Source organism: Lotus japonicus, chromosome 6 (genome assembly GCF_012489685.1).
Source record: "Lotus japonicus ecotype B-129 chromosome 6, LjGifu_v1.2".
NCBI classification, from domain to species: Eukaryota; Viridiplantae; Streptophyta; class Magnoliopsida; order Fabales; family Fabaceae; genus Lotus; species Lotus japonicus.
Window position 1 is genome coordinate 57,669,151 of NC_080046.1, and position 13,150 is coordinate 57,682,300.

General features: G+C 32.5%; 3 non-coding genes across 3 annotated transcripts; all 3 read right to left on the minus strand.

Annotated features, from left to right (window-relative positions):
* Positions 1–3,545: 3,545 nt before the first annotated feature.
* LOC130727200 (U5 spliceosomal RNA) lies at positions 3,546–3,662 on the minus strand. The gene has a single exon (XR_009015227.1). It is a non-coding gene; the product is annotated as a U5 spliceosomal RNA (small nuclear RNA).
* A 2,523-nt stretch (positions 3,663–6,185) lies between these two features.
* On the minus strand, positions 6,186–6,336 carry LOC130727196 (U4 spliceosomal RNA). The gene has a single exon (XR_009015224.1). It is a non-coding gene; the product is annotated as a U4 spliceosomal RNA (small nuclear RNA).
* Positions 6,337–11,663: 5,327 nt separating this feature from the next.
* LOC130727202 (U5 spliceosomal RNA) lies at positions 11,664–11,780 on the minus strand. Its single transcript, XR_009015229.1, has one exon. It is a non-coding gene; the product is annotated as a U5 spliceosomal RNA (small nuclear RNA).
* Positions 11,781–13,150: the final 1,370 nt, after the last annotated feature.

A 13,150-nucleotide genomic window follows, 5' to 3' on the forward strand; every position in this document is an offset into this window, starting at 1 on the left:
TATTATTCCATCGTCTCCATAGCGAGGCCACATATTGTAAAATTTGTTTTTCTATTTGGTTATGTTCTTAATCCATTGATGACTTATTATAGCTATATATAAAGTACCACTACAGAATATCCATAAACAGACTTTGGTGTGGTTGAAACTTGGGGAGAGAAATTAAATCTGTTCTTAAATTCGGTTTTTGTGGTCCTTGCATTAGACGGTTGTGAAGAGAGACCTGAATGAGACACAAGGACTAAATTGGCTGTTAAGTTTGATTTTCATAATGGAAAATGCAATCAGGACTACGCTTGGGCCTTTTTTTATGGGTGCCTGTTAAAGTTTTTAAGCTCATGTGATTAAACTCCTCATCACATAAAACTTCCACTTGAATTCCCAAACAGTACTCCCCAGTTTCTATGATGAATAACATTTTGATCTGAAGAAATTCATCCAATACTAATATTCAATAACAAAATTGTAAAGGTCAAAAGCAAATGAGCTGAAATCCATGCCCCACATGAGCTGCGTCGACTGTTGAGGTACAGAAATAACTGATATCCATGTCCTGCACTGGCTGTGTGGAAGGGTAGAAATAATAGTCTTTATAATTGAAGTAATTAGCAATGGATCAAGCAATAATACCTACTCCTTCATCATAATTTGATATTTAAATTTATATATAGAGCATTGCTACCAACATTCATTTTAGGACTTCTACTCTTGCATTCAGGGTTGAAATTAATTTCAGTCAGACTTTGAGAGATTATTAGAGTAAAAGTCTTCAAATGAGTCATTTCAGGGAACTTAATCCTGAATCACCTGTACTCCTTGATCCTGGGGTGTCATCCTACCCCTCAGTTATTTATCAAGAGGAGGTTTCTGTGATCAAACCCAAGTTATGCAAATTAAAAAACGTGCAATTATATTAACACTAGAGGATCACTATCAATGATGTTGGTGTGTAATAATTTAGTACATTGAAATGGGTTACACTAAAATTGCAGCAATATCACTTTGTATGAAGCCACTAGAAGAGCCATTCAACAACCTCACATATCAACCTCAACTACACATTTTGTACCAAGGAAACATGCTGGAGCATTCATCCTTCACTGTGTACTCAAACAAGCTGAAAAATGGTGATGAGTTGAAATGCTTGTCACACATTGGCTGTGTACAGGGGAAGTGCATAGTTGAATATGTCCCACATCGCTGTTTGGAGGTGCAGCAATAGTTAGAATCCATGTCCCACATTGAAGCATAGTGATATTCTATCATGGTGATTATTTTTTTTTTTACAGGAAAAGATATTTCATTAATCAAGAAGAAGCCAAATCGGAAGCGAGTACCCCTCTAAACCGACGGGATACTCCTCAATCCCCACAAAACAATAGTGAGTGGTGATTATTGAATATAATGTAAACTACAATATAGTTACTTTTTTTGTTGGGAGGGACTAATTAATACATAGAAATAGCTAAAATTTTAATATAACAACAAATTTAAAGTAACTGATTAATTACTTGTTTAAAATTGAACTTATAAAAGTTTTGAATTTCCATATTCAAACTTTATTGTTAGTGCGCTAATGTAAGCGGTTTTTCAGTGAAAAAAATGTTCACATTGTGTTCTCATCCTCTGTTTAATTTTTTTTTTGTACTATCTCAAATTCGTCTCAGGCTAAATAACTTCAAAGGTAGGTATTATTAGTAAAACTTTATGAACTTGCAACTATTACAATAATAAAAATATTAGTTGGTCCATTTTTATTGAAGTAAAAGAACATACGTGACTAAATTGAGTTATCAGAACCCAAAAAGATTTTTTTTAATAGTGTGAACATTTGTAATTTTGTATTACATTTAACAACATACGTGTCTCTTTTGATACACTTTTCACTCACATTTAACACATTCTAGTAAAAATATATTTTTTCATAGAAATAAAAAATTATTATAGGAATAAAAGAGTTGGATTGGATGAAAATCATGAAATGACTTTCATATCCAACCCTACTTGAATACAAACATACCATAAATATATTAAGATCTGATAATGTGAAATTTTAATGTATTAGAGGATATAATGAAATGATAAAAAGTATTGAACTCAAATGTAAGGCTTTTTACCACGTAGGAAGCCCAGTTTGTAACCAACTACCCTTAGATGATTTCTCACTAGATGAAGAAAATTTTTAGCTCCCCAAATTCCCAACACGTAATTATCTCCCTTTATAACAGAAAGGAGTCTAAAGTATGTTGGAAAACTTGGAAAGTTAAAAAATTTACCCACTAGCAATGTCATTGCTGCAAGCACCGAGACTGAGGCTATGTTTGGCATGTTTAGCTGATAAGCTAGCTGAAAGCTGAAAAGCTAGCTGAAAGCTTATAAGTTAGCTGATAGCTGAAAGCTGAAAAGCTACATAATAAAAATAAAAGTGTTTGGTAAAACTAGCTGTTAAACAAGCTAAAATTGTAAAAGGACATACTTGTATAATTATTTTTATATTTAACATTACTTTATTTTCACATTAATACCTATGTGATATAAATATTAAAATTATTATCACTTTAAATATTTTTATTAACTCAAGTTATTTATCATCTTAAAAATATAATATTAATTTTTACTTATTTTTATTAATATAATACTTTTAATACTTGTGGTGCGCAACGGTGTGGCGGGAATGGTGGCGGGAACTGCATACGTAAGTGTGAGGGGAAAATAGGTTTAGTGTTTTTATAAATATATATGAGAGTAATGGTGGAATTTTAATAAAATAATAAGGATAAAAATGATAATAAATTTAATAAGCTATAAGTTTTAAGCTATAAATTACCTTAGATAGCTTATAGCTACTGAAATAAGTTTTTTCACCAAACACTTTTGAAGGATTTTTAAGCTAGTCAAATAAGCTATAAGCTAGCTGAAATGACATCTCAATCTATTACTTACAATTTATATGCACTCTGTTATTCCTGCACTTTGATAATAGCGATGTGGGACAAAAAGTTCAGGACATTGCTTTTTTCAGGTTTTGTGGTTCTTGTAACTGCGATTAAATAAAATAGAAACATGTACACGTATGTTCACCATTATTTCATTAAGAAATTATTGAAAAATCATGCAAATTGAAGGCATCTTATTCTTTTGTGGTTCATAATTGGATTTCATAAATTCCCGGCATAATCCAATTAATCAATGAGTTAAAATAATTAAGGCCCACATCGTCAACTTGAGAATTTATGAAATCCGTTGATAATTTTTCTCAAGTATTGTTATTTTCTATTTCATTAGTTGTTTCAACAAATTAATTCTTTTGACTTAATCATTCAACATTTGTCCCTCCTCTCACTCTCTGAATGATAACTGGTAAGAGCTAAATATATTGGGTTTTAGTGAATAAAAATTTATATTTTTTCCAAAGTAAAAATAATTTATTCAACAATTTCTTTTGACTAATATTTCATACATTGAAATTAACTAAGATTATTCTTAAATAAAATAAACAAAATTTTCTTTCAAAAAAATAATCAAAATTTAAACTAGAATTGCGGGGCCCTTATATTGAAGGACACCTCCAAAAATAGGCGTATGCCGCTTAGAGTGACATGCACACGGTATTCTTTAGTAAAAGGCGAAAGAATAGTTCGCTTTGTGCATAACACACGGCTCCGTAAGTTTCAAAGTTTCATGTTCTGTTTATTTATACTGAAGGCACTAGCTTACTGTCTCCACTTTACCCGATGTGGGCTTTATAACATAACACTTTCCTCTGCATATATAGTTGCTAGCTTCAGCGTAACTTCATTTCTATATGCCTATGTAAGATCAGCCATAATTATATTTGACATTTCCCAAACAACCTTAATTGCTTTCTAACAAAGTTAATTTCTGACTACTGAGTCACAAGCAGAAATAGGAGTTCATGGTTGATATCATCAAGAACGTGCTAATTCCAAAACCTTCTCTTCCATAGAAGGTTCAGGCTTACTACTATTTGAAGAGGCATCATATTCTTCTAGCAATTCAACTTGTTTCCTCCTTTCCAGTAACCTGCAAGGATCTAACTTCAATCAAACATAGCATAGAAAATAGAGGGAAGTTAGACTAGTTTTCAGTAGGAGATACTACAAAGGAAGTAAACATTGCTGGCTAATAATGCAGTAAGTACTGGACATAAAAACTTACTTAGTCATGTTTCATATTAATTAGGAATAGACTTGAAATTTCAATACTTGATCTTTGTTTTTGGATGCAAGCTTGAAATACCCGTCTAACAAAGTGGGGGCAAGCATATGCCAAAATGTACTCATATTATAATGTGAGATAAACATAATAGAAATGGTCTTGTGAGACTAGAAATGGCCATTCAGATGGGAATGTTCATGGGTAGAATAATTTAGAGCCCCAAAAAAGAATAAGGGATGATAAGGAGAGAATTGAGATGATGAAAAGGAAAGTGGGAGAGTTGAAGGAGGTCATAGAAGCACAGAACTCTCTGAATTGCAGCAGAGATTGGATTCTCAACTGCCTAATATTTTGTATAAATTGTTGAGTTTGTGAATACTTTGCTTCTTATTTTTTATAAATATTTCCTCATTCTTTATTTCCTCACTGTAATTAGCTTTTTTTTATATCATATTTTGAGTTTGTGCAATGTGTGCTGCCGAGGAATGAACCAGAGTGTTGGGCATTCAAAAAGACAAGACTATAATGCATATTGGTTTTAGAAGTAGAAAATGTTTCTCATATACTTAATATTGTTTAAAGTAAACTATACACGTACCACTATTTATGTTATGATAAATGGCTTTTCTCCTCTACCAACGACTGGTCTTTGATCACATCGGGTAATTTCGTGGGTTGGTGTTAATAGTAAAAATTTCAAAATCAATTGAATTAGGGAAAAAATCATATTAAGCAAGATAAATAGGGTTTTAGAAGCCATTTCGAAGGCCAGTTCATACAGTGAAATCAAAGGTCCTATTTGAAACATGTTTATGTAGAGGTCATTTGAAGAAGAGCTAGAAAAGAAACTTGACTCAAGCTTCAGGCCTGTTGAAGTCACACCTATGTAGCTCACATGTTAAGGTTTGAAGGACTCTTACAAAACACAAAGAGAGTCACCAAAGTCCAACCAATCTGGAGACTACAAGACCTTCACCTCAATCTCCACCGGTTCCCACTTAAGGCTAAGCATTACAAGGTAGTACCTAACTAGATGAAATAGATTTTAAGTTGCCCCTTTGGTACCAGTGTACCACCACATAGTACTCATCTGGCACCACAAGCTTATTTCTTCTTTTTCATACTCAGCGATGTGGGACAAGCACTTCAGGTCATTAGCTTCTTTGAGGTTTTGTGCTCTGGTCAATAAAACTAAACAAAATAAAAATATGTACATGTATGTTCACCATTACAATTCTTTTATTGAGTGATAGCATTGCATGAATTTTCTTCTGATAAGAATATGATTCATCATTGCAACATAGGAGAATGGTTTGGGGATTCAAAGTGAAGTTTAATGTGATAAGTAGGAGGAACCTTGTTGATTGTGTAAATCCAATGGCAAACCCAAATGAGCCTGAATCCTCGCCCAACCTCTTGTGTTCTTGAGAAGTAATTCCATGCTACTTTCTCCTTAGTTGCTCCAGCGTTTTTATTCTATACAGGATTTTGTAGCAAATCTTCATTCTCAGTGTTCCTATTATATTACTATTTGCATTTCCCAGTTTCTGAATGTTGTCAATAGCAGAGTAATTATAAGTGTAGTGAATGTTTACTTCTATCTAGACTTAAGATTCACATTATGACCAGACTTGACTTCATTCTTAGTTCCTACAGGCTACAGACATAATATCATTGTTATAGGTAAACCAACACTTTTCAGTTTCAATCATGTTTGGTTTCAGCCGAAAGCAAAGCTTCCAAAACTTCATTTCTATATGCCTATGATAGATCAACCACTAATTGAAGTAGTAGCAAGAAATAGCAAAGCCCAAGCTTGTTGCTATGTGAAGTCATGTTCTTCTAGCAATCCAACATGTTATCCCCTTTAATATATTTTCCTTCATAAATTTTCCTCAAGTTAAGCTCAGTTTTCACCAATCACCATGAAGCTTTATAATGGACATAATTTACATTGAACCAAACCCAGCTGACTTATGTCAAAAGAATCTTAGACTGAAATGTAGGGCTTTACCCCGAAGGGAGCCCTTCCAGAAATTCTCGAAGGCCTGAGCAAAACCCAGGCCCAAGAGGGGGTTTGGAAATAGTTTTCAACCAGCAATAGACGCGCCTCGGTTAGAACCTCATAAGCTGCGTCATTGCCCCAAGCGCAAAGATGCTCTTAACAGAGCCCATTGCTTCCTATTTATAATACATACTATCACTTCTGAACTTTAACACAGCCGATGTGGAACATAGAAAATTAGCTTTTTGAGGTTATGTCCTATGGTCACTGATGAGCAGCACAGTATGTGGTAGTCATGAATGCCACCACAAGCATCTGAATCAAAACCTCCTTCTGGTTGAACAGGTTGAGGAGCTGGTGCAACATATACAGTAACATCTATGACATAAGAACAATAGGTTTTTCCCTCTGTCAGCTGAAACACTTCTCTTCCTCCACCCCCTTGTAATGTCTCTTGTAATGCTCTTGATGAAATCAATGTCTCGTTGATAACTTTTTTTCCTTCATTAGTTGTTATCTCTTCTCGAGATTCAAATATTTTATAATAATGTAAATTTTCTAATTGAAATTAGATTTCTATTTAATAATTGGTATTGACTAGCCTTTTCCTGTAAGAAGCTAATTAAAATGCATCATATCAAAAAATAACATATTATCAAAAATATGAGATATCAATCAATCAATCAATATCAATCAATATCATCAATATCAATCAATCAATCAATCATCAATATCAATATCAATATATATTAGAAAAGAAAAACTCATATCAGGCTGATTAAGTGACGTGTCGTTCTCACGTTAATTCTTAGTGACGTGTCATTCTCACGTTAATTCTCATAAAAAAATTCCACGTGTCATTCTCAGGTTATTTCTCATAAAAAAAATACATTTTTAAATTTTAGATTTGATTAGGATTTAAGTTGTGTATTCCTTGATTTTATCTTAATTTATTTTTTATTTATTTATAGAGTATTAATTAATTTTTATGGTATTTTTATTGAATTTTCGGATTTTTAATTAATTTAGGATTTTATGAGTTTTTATTGTGATTTGCAAGATTTTGATAGTTTTTATCTATATTTATTTAGTACCTTTTTAAATTTTAGATTTGATTGGGATTTAGGTTGTTTATTTCATGATTTTATCTTAATTTATCTTATTATTGATTTAAGTTGTTTATTTCTTGATTTTATCTATTGGTCTTTTATTTTATTTTTGATTTATTTTTAGAGTATTAATTAATTTTTATGGTATTTTATTGAATTTTCGGATTTTTATTTAATTCATGATTTTATGAGTTTTTATTGTGATTTGCTAGATTTTGGTAGTTTTATCTATCTTTAGTTAGTATCTTTTTTAATTTTAGATTTGATTAGGATTAAGGTGATTTATTTCTTGTTGGTGTTTTCAAGTATCCTTAGACTTTAATTACGATAAAAAAAATTAGAATATATTTTTAAGAAAAATACAATGAGAAATAAATTCTATGATTATGTCTACTGAGTTAAGACACAACCCCAAGTTCTAATTCTAAAAGAATGAATTATCTATCACTCTAATATAATCCTCATGAAACGGGAATGGTCCGTCAGCCAATTATACATATTCCTTCATTACCAAGATAACTGCATTAGATACTTATGTTTTATCTATGTCAGCCTGCTACATGATGGCACCATTGTAAACATGAGGGAGCATGGTTTCCTAATAACAAGATGTTTGCTTGAAAGGCTTCTCCTGGTTGCTTGATGGGCATTATCAGTTTGAAATACAATCAAAAGTGAAAAACTTTATTTTCCTAGATCTCAAAAGTTATCTGAACATATATTTTTCTCTTCAAAGTCCAATTACTATTTAAGTTGATGTGGTCATTACTGGATTTTGTTGGGGTGCAACCTTAAGAATTAAGTTAGATTTCCATCCTAGGTCTTTTGTTTTAAGTAATTTTAACTGTCCATTACCACCTATGAAGAAGTAAAGGGCTATAGAACAGTGCTAAATCTAAATTAGGGCTATGAAAATAAACTACACATATTACACTTATTAAGGCCATGAGATGGTATGAGAAAAATGATAATTTGATTTAAACGGGTAAAGTACAATTTTTACTCATTTAACTTACGATTAAGAAAAAGTAACCAAAACATAATGCAATAAGGGGAAGACAAGTATGGTAACATATATAGAGAAGAAAAAGAAATAAGTAGACAATCACAAGATCTCTATGGCGCAAGTGACAGGGACGCATACCACACTTCAAGTCTTCAACCCCGCCCCTAAAAGCCTCCTCAAGGACATGCCCTCCGCCCCTGAAACCAACGCCGATTTGGGTTTTCGCTAGTCGCATAGGATCATCGCCAAGGAAGATGATTACCGCCAGAGGAGGCTCAACAGCATAATCTCCTTCTTTGAAGAAGGACCTCTACCTCTCGCTTTCCCACAATCCTCCTCAACGACGATGGCAAAGAGGTAATTTAATTTTTTTCCCCTTTATTTTTTGTGTCTGATGAAATGCTTAGTAGAAGAGAAATTGAAATTTTATTTTGGTGATGGTTTTCAAAAGATGAATGATATATCAATTCCAATCTGTTTCTCTGGCTTAACAAAATAAAATAGCAAGAGTAGTAAAGTATTTCAGCAAGAACATGTGTTTTGGTTTTCTTTCATTTTTTAATCTTATCCCCATCAACCTTGACATGTCTTTGAGCCATCAAAAAAATTTGAAAATAAGAAGAGAAAATGATATTACTTTCCAGAACCATAAATCTAAAAAAAAGGAAAAAAGTAATAAAAGACTAGAATCCATATATCAAATTTTCCATCATAGATCGTAGCACCAACCTGAGCCATATCGTGAATCTCAAAGGTAATCACGCCGTTCTGCCATGGAATTAACCCTGTCATTACGAATACTTTCTTCAACCTACAAATCAAGGAGAAAAAATCACACATGTTATTTAACCCCTGAAAATGCATAGAAGCCAAAGATATACAAGGACTCTGTTGAATATCTGTTAAGATTTAGTTTATTATTAATCTAACAAAGAGATAAAAAGAAACTAAATATATCTAAACCAATCTCTATTTAAATAGATATTATCTCTATTTAAAAAAATTCAATAAAAATATCATAAAATTAAGGCTTAATACATCAGAAGACCCCTGCAATTGTAAAGGGGATCAAATCTAGGGCCTAGAAAAATTTTGCATCAAATTGGGTCCCTAGGAAATTTTTTTTAATTCAATTAAGGCCAAAGTGTGTCAGCCTTCAATTTTATCCTAGTCATCAATTCCACGTGGCTTTTATAAATTTTTTTAATTAAAAAAATTATAAAAAATTAATTTTTATTTCCAACTCAATTATTTAATAAGAAATTGTTTTTTAATTACTCAATTCCAAATTAAACCCAATCTCAATCTTCCCCCAAATTAAAACATTTTCACCCCCAAATTAAACTCAATCCCAATCTTCCCTCAAATTGAACCCTAACTGAGGAGAGAACAAGAAAATTCATTCTTCTTCTTCTTCCCCACTCCCACCCACCCAACAAACCCAGAAGCTTCAATGCTGCACCTACTTGATTTGTTCAAGCCTTATGGAACCATTATATCGGTTGAGGTTCTTTCCTTCTTTCCATTTGTTTCATGTGTTGAATTGTTTTTTGATTTTTCTTGTTCATGTTATGGGTCTTCATCTCATGTCTTCACCTCATGTTTCTGGCTAGAAAAATAAATAACAGAGGTTGGGGATGGTGCTGGGGTGGAAAATATGGGTCTTCACCTCATGTTTCTGGGTTATACCCACAGATGTAGACTTTTTAGGTTCCAGAACAGTGGGAGGAGGGTAAAAGGTTTATGGGGTTGGTTTTTGGGTAAGGGGAAAAGATTTTTTGTGGATTGGGGTTGAAGATGAAGATGATGGGTGATGTTGAATTTGTAGTTGTTTCTGGGTTTATTTCTGGATTTTTTTAGTTGTTTTTTGTGGGGTTGATTTCTTGGTAAAGGGAAAGGTTTTTGGTGGTTTGAACTTTGAGGATGAAGATGAAGATGGTGGTTGATGTTAGATTTATTGTTGATCCTGAGAATTTTTTCTTTCTGAATTTGTTGTTGTTGATTCCATGGAGATGGAGGGAGATAAAGATAAGGATATAATTAGGATCAAAGTTAAATAAATTGTAATTTTTTAATATTTTTATTTTTATTTTTCTCCTTAAATAAATGAGATGAGTTGGAATTAAAAATAATTTTTTTATAATTTTTTAATTAAAAAAAATTAAAAAAGACACTTGGAATTGATGACTAGGACAAAATTGAAGTGTGGCACACTTTGGCCTTAATTGAATTAAAAAAATTTTATTAGGGACCCAATTTGATGTAAAAATTTTCCAGGTCCTGAAACTGATTCCCTTTACAATTTCAGGGGCCTTCTGATGTATTAAGCCTAAAATTAATTAATACTCTAAAAATAAATCAAAAATAAATTAAGATAAAATCAAGAAAAAAACAACCTAAATCCTAATCAAATCTAAAATTTAAAAATGTATTTTTTTATGAGAATTAACCTGAGAATGACACGTTGAATTTTTTTATGAGAATTAACATGAGAATGACACGTCACTAAGAATTAATGTCCCTAACATTTTTTTAAAATAGTGAGTTTGAAAGCTATAGCTTAAGTTAATTTGTTAATATATTACCAAATAATAATAATTATAATAATAATAACATATGTGTGCGGGTATGAGCCGGTTGGGTACTATAGTGCGCATACCCGCACTCATACCCACTACTTTTTGCGGGTAATTACCTATACCCAACCTCATACCCATTTAGCGGTTTTTTACCCTACCCATAGTGAGTATTTTTTGCGGGTACCATATGGGCCCGAGACCCTATGGGTCCGAGACCATTGCCATCCCTACATTTAGATTTTGGCAAAGATGAAGAGCTTCCTGTAATGACATTGAATTGTCTAAAGGTGGAGAGCACCGAGTTGCTACCCACGCGAGTATGGGGACGGGAACAGGTAATTTTTTAAAACGCAGGTATGAGATGGTTCTATAGTACCCTACCCATTACCATCCATACTTAGTTGGAATAAACACAATAATGTCATACTTTATGATTTATCTTACACAATCCTAATTTGTGCTACTATCACATTCATTGTTTTTAAGATTAATTTGTTGTTAATTCCTTATATCTATGATTTGTGTAATTGTCTTCATATTCACGAAGAATGTAAAACGAATTCCTGTTGATCACAACCAGGCTTATAAGAGAAGTCTTTATGTCAACTTTGCTTAGCACTTCTGAGTCTTCTATTTCATCCATTGTTTAATATATTTTTAATAATCAAGGTATTAATTGACATATCAAATACAATAGACATATTCCCTGTATAACGTACGGGTTAAAAAACACTAGTTAAGAAGTAATATTCCTTTAATTAATGAAATTTAAACTTGAATTGCGGGGCCCTCCTATTGAAGAACCCTTCCAAAAATAGGCGTATGCCGCTTTGCATGACATGCACACGGTATTCTTTAGTAAAAGGCGAAAGAATAGTTCGCTCTGTGCAAAACACACGGCTCCGTGCTTTCCAGCGAGCTAGTTCTGTGTATTTATAGTGAAGGCACTAGGTTACTGTCACCACTTCACCCGATGTGGGCTTTTAAACATAACACCTTCCTCTGCATAGCTGCTTCAGCGTAACTTCATTTCTACTTGCCTATGCAAGATAAACCATAATCATATTTGACACTTCCCACACAACCTTAATTGCTATCAAACAAAGTTAAGTACTGACTACTGAGTCACAAGCAGCAGTAGGAATTCATGGTTGACATCATCATGAAAGTGCTAATTCCAAAACCTCTTCCAAAGAAGGTTCAAGGTTATTGCTATTTGAAGACATCTTATTCTTATGGCAATCTAACTTGATATCCACATACATAGTGCCTCCTCCTGTACATAATTTTCTCCTTCCCATTTACCTGCAAGGATCTAACCTCAATCAAATTTAGCATAGAAAACAAAGTTTTCAGTAGGACCTATTTCATAGAAAGTAAATGTTCCTGGCTAATTTGACATAACCACTTTCCTTGGTCATGTTTCATTTTATGGCATTAGGAATAGACTTGCAACTACAACACTTGCTCTTTTTTTGGTTGCAAGCTTGAAATACCCGTCGTACAAGTTGGGCAAGCAGATGCCAAAATTTACTAATATTCTACTATGTTCATCTTATAAATTGATAGTTCTTTTAGAGAAAGGTTCACTGAGAGGGGCAAGCTATTGTGACCGACAATGAGGAGACTAACGGTGGAGGTGTTAGCCAATGATGTTGAATTTGGGTGACAAGATGAACAAGCTAGTGGAAGCTTGTTGATCATGGAAGAAAGGAGAGAATTTGTTAAGAAAATAAAAAATTAATTTAGTTCAGAATGTAAGCTCTTTTTTTCATAAATAAAGTTGCAATTTTAAGAACTTTGAGCAAACATTGTAAGATATGGCAATGTCAACCCACAAGACCTTTGATTAGTCCATAATGAAATGACATCAACCACAACAATATAAACTTAAGTTAGTAGTGTTAATTTTTCTAACATTCAAGATGTGGGAGCAATATACACTTAAATATGTAACTTGAAAAATATAACTAAAAATAAAAATATTTGTAACTTGTTCAATTTTTAGTTGATTTTTATGTTGACTTTTGATTTATTCATGCATAATTTTCTTTTCAATATATTTTTCACTCACTTTCTTTTCATATCTCTTTTCTTTTCTATTATATTATCTTATCACATCTTTTATTTCTCTCTCTTCTCTTCTTATCTCTCACTTAATGGGAATGTGGTACGAGTGTGAATAGATATTTATGCTTTTGATTTTAACTTAATACTATAAGTCATTAACAAGGGTTAAGGTGTGCAAAAAAACACAAGAGTTATTAACTAG